Below are 7,500 nucleotides of genomic sequence, written 5' to 3'. Positions count from 1 at the left end.
TAGTCTCTGACCCCCTAGACTGTACTCCGTCTGCGGCCTTCTTTGCCCTTCCCCAATCTTCATGACTGCACTTGGTGGGATTGAACTCCATGAGCCAATTGCTGGACCAGGTCTGCAGCCTGTCCAGATCCCTTTGTAGTTCTGCCTGGTCTTCGATCGAGTGAATTCTTCTCATCAACTTCACGTCATCTGCAAACAGGGACACCTCAGAGTCTATTCCTTCCGTCATGTCGTTCACAAATACCAGAAACAGCACTGGTCCTAGGACTGACCCCTGCGGGACCCCGCTGGTCACAGGTGCCCACTCTGACACCTCGCCACGTACCATGACTCGCTGCTGTCTTCCTGACAAGTATTCCCTGATCCATTGTAGTGCCTTCCCTGTTATCCCTGCTTGGTCCTCCAGTTTTTGCACCAATCTCTTGTGTGGAACTGTGTCAAATGCCTTCTTGCAGTCCAAGAAAATGCAATCCACCCACCCCTCTCTCTCTTGTCTTACTGCTGTCACCATGTCATAGAACTCCAGTAGGTTTGTGACACAGGATTTCCCGTCCCTGAAACCATGTTGGCTGCTGTTGATGAGATCATTCCTTTCTAGGTGTTCCACCACTCTTCTCCTGATAATCTTCTCCATGATTTTGCATACTATACATGTCAGTGACACTGGTCTGTAGTTTAATGCTTCATGTCTGTCTCCTTTTTTAAAGATTGGGACTACATTTGCTGTCTTCCATGCCTCAGGTAATCTCCCTGTTTCGATAGATGTATTGAATATTGTTGTTAGGGGTACACATAGCGCCTCTGCTCCCTCTCTCAATACCCATGGGGAGATGTTATCTGGCCCCATTGCCTTTGAGGTATCTAGTTCACTCAGAAGCCTCTTCACTTCTTCCTCGGTTGTGTGCACTGTGTCCAGCACTTGGTGGTGTGCCCCACCTCTCCGTCTTTCTGGAGTCCCTTCTGCCTCCTCTGTGAAAACTTCTTTGAATCTCTTGTTGAGTTCTTCACATACTTCACGGTCATTTCTTGTTGTCTCTCGTCCTTCCTTCCTTAGCCTGATTACCTGGTCCTTGACTGTTGTTTTCCTCCTGATGTGGCTGTACAACAGTTTCGGGTCAGATTTGGCTTTCGCTGCTATGTCATTTTCATATTGTCTTTGGGCCTCTCTTCTTATCTGTGCATATTCGTTTCTGGCTCTACGACTGTTCTCCTTATTCTCCTGGGTCCTTTGCCTTCTATATTTCTTCCATTCCCTAGCAGACTTGGTTTTTGCCTCCCTGCACCTTTGGGTAAACCATGGGCTCATCCTGGCTTTTTCATTAATCCTGTTACCCTTGGGTACAAACCTCTCCTCAGCCTCCTTGCATTTTGTTGCTACATATTCCATCATCTCATTAACTGGCTTCCCTGCCAGTTCTCTGTCCCACTGAACCCCGTTCAGGTAGTTCCTCATTCCTGTGTAGTCCCCTTTCTTGTAGTGTGGCTTCATTCCTCCTGGCCTTCCTGCTTCTCCCTCCACTTGTAGCTCTACTGTGTATTCGAAGCTTAAAACCACATGGTCACTGGCCCCAAGGGGTCTTTCATATGTGATGTCCTCGATATCTGCACTACTCAAGGTGAATACTAAGTCCAGCCTTGCTGGTTCATCCTCTCCTCTCTCTCTTGTAGTGTCCCTTACGTGTTGGCACATGAAGTTTTCCAGTACCACCTCCATCATCTTAGCCCTCCATGTATCTTGGCCCCCATGTGGGTCCAAGTTCTCCCAATCGATCTCCTTGTGGTTAAAGTTACCCATGATCAGGAGCTTTGCCCTGCATGCATGAGCTCTTCTGGCCACTCTAGCCAGTGTGTCAACCATCGCTCTGTTGCTCTCGTCGTACTCTTGCCTTGGCCTCCTGCTGTTCTGTGGTGGGTTATACATCACTGCTATTACCACCTTGGGACCTCCAGAGTGAAGTGTTCCCACTATGTAATCACTTTCTTCTCCGCTGTCTCCTCTCTCCAGCTCATCAAAATTCCAGCGATTTTTGATCAGCAACGCCACTCCTCCACCCCCCCTGTTCCCTCTGTCTTTCCTCAGGATTTGGTATCCCGTTGGAAAGATGGCATCTGTTATCATACCTGTAAGCTTGGTTTCTGTGAGAGCTATGATGTCCGGTGATGCATCTTTGACTCTTTCATGCCACTCCTCCCACTTATTTGTTATTCCATCAGCGTTTGTGTACCATACCTTCAGTTTCCTTTCCAACACTGTGGTTTGGGGGGCCTGTGAGGGTGGGGGACCTGGTGGCATACTGTGGGATTCTATAGCTCGGTGTTGGGTGGAGGCTGTGGGTATGGATTGTAGTGTGTGTTGGGATGGTGTGATAGGTTGTATGGTTCTGAGAGTAGTTGTGTGTGTGCTTGCCCTTGCTGTTCTGTTCTGCTCTGACTGACCTCTGCTGGTTCCCTCCTTGTCTCTTTTCCTAGCTCCTTTCGCTTTTTTGTCCTCTTCCTCAGCTGCTGTCGTTCTGATTTTGTTCTGTCTCTGTCTAGGAACACCCTCTTGTACTCTTCCGAGTATTTTAATCGTGGTTTCTCTTGGAGGATCCTGTTCCGCACTGTTTCCGTCCTGAGAATCAGCTTGATTGGTCGGTTTCTCCCCTTCGAGTACCCCCCTATTCTCTGAAAATTTACAATCTCGTCCATCTCTTCACCTATTTCCGTGATGATTTTCTCAATCTCCTTTCTTTCTTCCTGCTGCCTTTCAGTGTGTGTCCTTTCCTCTCTCTCCTGAAGCCCATGGATAAACACTGATTTTGCCCTTTCTTCCTCCCATTGCCTCACCCTCTGTGACTCTGGATCCTGCCTGTATGTGGTCAGTTTCTCCCTTGATTTTTCCAGTGGCTCTTGATAGCCTTGTTGTGCCTCAGCATTCGACCTATCACCCTCTCCATCTGCAACCAGCTGATCTTCCCTTTCACTCCTTGGTCCTCCTTGGCAGATTGATGTGACCTTAGCATAATTCATAATTCCTTCCTTCCTGTTCGGCCTCGCAGCTTCATATGCTGTGTCTTCTCTGGTCACTGCCCCTGTAACTCGCTTCAGCCTATTTATCTCAACTTCTAGGACCCTTATCTTGGCTACTGCAGTTTCGACTTGTGCCTCCCAATTCTTTGTCTCCTTCTCCAACCTCCTTTGTGTGTGTGTTTGTGTGTGTGTGCGTGTGTGTGTGTGTGTGTGTTTTTTTCTTTTGTGTGTGTGTGTTTGTGTGTGTGTTTTTTGTGTGTTTGTGTGTGTGTGTGTGTGTGTGTGTGTGTGTGTGTGTGTGTGTGTGTGTGTGTGTGTGCGTGTGTGTGTGTTTTTCTTTTGTGTGTGTGTGTTTGTGTGTGTGTTTTTTGTGTGTGTTTGTGTGTGTGTGTTTGTGTGTGTGTGTTTTTTTTGTGTGTGTACTTACCTAGTTGAGGTTGCAGGGGTCGAGTCCTAGCTCCTGGCCCCGAGTTTTAGCTCCTGTGTGTGTGTGTGTGTGTGTGTGTGCGTGTGTGAGTGTGTGTGTACTCACCTAGATGAGGTTGCAGGGGTCGAGTCCTTGCTCCTGGCCCCGAGTCCTAGCTCCTGGCCCCGAGTCCTAGCTCCTGTGTGTGTGTGTGTGTGTGTGTGTGTGTGTGTGTGTGTGTGTGTGTGTGTGTGTATTTCGTATAATTTTATTCATTTATTATCTGGACATTTAAGTTTGTTCATTTCTAATCCTCTAATTTTCACAATAAAATTTTACATTTCCCAAAATAGCTCATTCATTGATATGTCAAACACCACTCTTTATGTTATGAAGAGTTCCTGTTATCCAAAGTTCCAATCTTCGTGTTATAAGAAGTTCCAATCTTCGTGTTATCCGAAGTTCCAATCTTCGTGTTATCCGAAGTTCCAATCTTCGTGTTATACGAAGTTCCAATCTTCGTGTTATTCGAAGTTCCAATCTTCGTGTTATACGAAGTTCCAATCTTCGTGTTATCCGATGTTCCAATCTTTGTACGTGTAAGCGTAAGTACGTACACATTCAGTAGTCTCAGATTAGAGCAAATGGACGCTCAGAATTTATATATTTTTTTCAACGTGAGTGAATAGTGGCGTTGCGTGGCGGGACTCGTCCGGACACCTGGGATTTTTGTTGTCAAAGGTCTGTGTTCCCACCTGCTGTAGGAAGTCCGCTTTGATGTCCTGTGTGGGGGAGTACGGATCCCTCGTGGAGGGATGGGGAGGGGGCCAGGGATCCTTGATGTAGGGGAAAAGGTATCCCTTGTGAACGGAAGAGGTTAAGGATCCTTCGTGGAGAGTAGTGAAAGGGTTGGAATCCCTAGTGTAGGGGGATTTAATTATTCTTCGTTGTTTTGATAAAGATGTCCACATAACTTGACGCAGCTCTACACTGAGCTTGGTGAAGCTCTAGACAGAGCTTGGTGAAGCTCGAGACAAAGCTTGGTGAAGCTCTAAACTGAGCTTGATGAAGCTCTACACAGAGCGAAACTTTGTCACATTAACAGCTATATTTGCAGCTGTTTCTTTTCTTTATTTCTGTCGGATCTACACCTATGTATTCCCTGTCTCCACTTATATTTGTATCCCTGTTTTCACTTGCATTCATATCCCTGTCTTCACTAATATTCGTATCCCTGTCTTCACTAATATTCGTATCCCTGTCTTCACTAATATTTGTATCCCTGTCTTGACTTATATTTGTATCCCTGTCTTAAATTTGTATCCGTCTTATATTTGTATCCCTGTCTTCACTAATATTCGTATCCCTGTCTTCACTAATATTTGTATCCCTGTCTTGACTTATATTTGTATCCCTGTCTTAAATTTGTATCCGTCTTATATTTGTATCCCTGTCTTCACTAATATTCGTATCCCTGTCTTCACTAATACGTATTCGTCATTTCCTTTACATTCGTCCTGTCGAAAAAATATTACAGAAGTCCGAAATAAGGAAGAAAGTTTTGATTTTATTTTGAATTCCCATTTGAATACGTCTACATAAATGCATAATAAAGCGGAAGTATATTAATAAGGAGAATGTTTAATAACAAAGGTTGCCATGAGAGAAACGTCGTCTGTTTTCCTCTGAGAAGGGTCGGTGATGACTGGTTGCAGCCACTGTACTGTTGGCTCCTTCAGTGGTATATTCCTTCAGTGGTATACTTTACTAAGAGGTAGATGTGTAAGACGCATGTGCAACAGTTTGGCATCTTTATTACCAAGACGTTTCGCCTGATCAGCAGTCTTCTTCAGTCAAAATAGAGAGGAGACAGCAGAAGTAGTGAAGATGCAGATACGAGATAATCAGTCCCTCTGGTTAGAGAAAAAGTTTGATACGATCGATCAGTATTATTATTCCACTAATTGTACACAACACTTGACAAGTTGATGAGCTAGACACATGTGAAACACCTAGGCATCCGCATTATGAAGGCGTTTCGCCAAACAGTGACATTTTGCTTTAGGAATTCAGTATTGACTAATGTAGAGAGCAGCACCTATGATGCCTCCAGGCCTTCCAGCCTCGCTGGCCGCTATCAGTTACCTGTAAATCAATAGAGATATCGGGCACCAGTTGTTCTAACAGCTGGCTACTTGTCCTAACAGCTGGCTACACAGCTGTGACAATCAAATTCCTGTTTACTGGAGATTCGTCCTTACTGTAGGATTACTGGACTTAATGGCATTACCTTCCTTACTGTCTCTAGATGCTAATACCTTCGTTACCGTCTCCAGATGGTATTACCTTCCTTACTGTCTCCAGATGGTATTACCTTCCTTACTGTCTCCAGATGGTATTACCTTCCTTACTGTCTCCAGATGGTTTTACTTTCCTTACTGTCTCCAGATGGTATTATCTTTCTTACTGTCTCCAGATAGTATTACCTTACTTACTGTCTACAGATGGTATTATCTTCCTTACTGTCTCCAGATGGTATTACCTTCCTTACTGTCTCCAGATGGTATTACCTTCCTTACTGTCTCCAGATGGTATTATCTTCCTTACTGTCTCCAGATGGTATTATCTTCCTTACTGTCTCCAGATGGTATTATCTTCCTTACTGTCTCCAGATGGTATTACCTTCCTTACTGTCTCCAGATGGTATTACCTTCCTTACTGTCTCCAAATGGTATTACCTTCCTTACTGTCTCCAGATGGTATTACCTTCCTTACTGTCTCCAGATGGTATTACCTTCCTTACTGTCTCCAGATGGTATTACCTTCCTTACTGTCTCCAGATGGTATTATCTTCCTTACTGTCTCCAGATGGTATTATCTTCCTTACTGTCTCCAGATGGTATCACCTTCCTTACTGTCTCCGAATGGTATTACCTTCCTTACTGTCTCCAGATGGTATTACCTTCCTTACTGTCTCCAGATGGTATTACCTTCCTTACTGTCTCCAAATGGTATTACCTTCCTTACTGTCTCCAGATGGTATTACCTTCCTTACTGTCTCCAGATGGTATTACCTTCCTTACTGTCTCCAGATGGTATTATCTTCCTTACTGTCTCCAGATGGTATCACCTTCCTTACTGTCTCCAGATGGTATTACCTTCCTTACTGTCTCCAGATGGTATTACCTTCCTTACTGTCTCCAGATGGTATTACCTTACTTACTGTCTCAAGATGGTATTATCTTCCTTACTGTCTCCAGATGGTATTACCTTCCTTACTGTCTCCAGATGGTATTACCTTCCTTACTGTCTCCAGATGGTATTACCTTCCTTACTGTCTCCAGATGGTATTACCTTCCTTACTGTCTCCAGATGGTATTACCTTCCTTACTGTCTCAAGATGGTATTTCCTTCCTTACTGTCTCCAGATGGTATTACCTTCCTTACTGTCTCAAGATGGTATTATCTTCCTTACTGTCTCCAGATGGTATTACCTTCCTTACTGTCTCCAGATGGTATTACCTTCCTTACTGTCTCCAGATGGTATTACCTTCCTTACTGTCTCCAGATGGTATTACCTTCCTTACTGTCTCCAGATGGTATTATCTTCCTTACTGTCTCCAAATGGTATTACCTTCCTTACTGTCTCCAGATGGTATTACCTTCCTTACTGTCTCCAGATGGTATTACCTTCCTTACTGTCTCCAGATGGTATTACCTTCCTTACTGTCTCCAGATGGTATTATCTTCCTTACTGTCTCCAGATGGTATTACCTTCCTTACTGTCTCCAGATGGTATTACCTTCCTTACTGTCTCCGGATGGTATTATCTTCCTTACTGTCTCCAGATGGTATTACCTTCCTTACTGTCTCCAGATGGTATTACCTTCCTTACTGTCTCCAGATGGTATTACCTTCCTTACTGTCTCCAGATGGTATTACCTTCCTTACTGTCTCCAGATGGTATTACCTTCCTTACTGTCTCCAGATGGTATTACCTTCCTTACTGTCTCCAGATGGTATTACCTTCCTTACTGTCTCCAGATGGTATTACCTTCCTTACTGTCTCCGGATGGTATTATCTT

The sequence above is a fragment of the Cherax quadricarinatus genome, chromosome 41, assembly GCF_038502225.1.
Source record: "Cherax quadricarinatus isolate ZL_2023a chromosome 41, ASM3850222v1, whole genome shotgun sequence".
Lineage (NCBI taxonomy): Eukaryota > Metazoa > Arthropoda > Malacostraca > Decapoda > Parastacidae > Cherax > Cherax quadricarinatus.
This window is presented reverse-complemented; position numbering follows the sequence as displayed.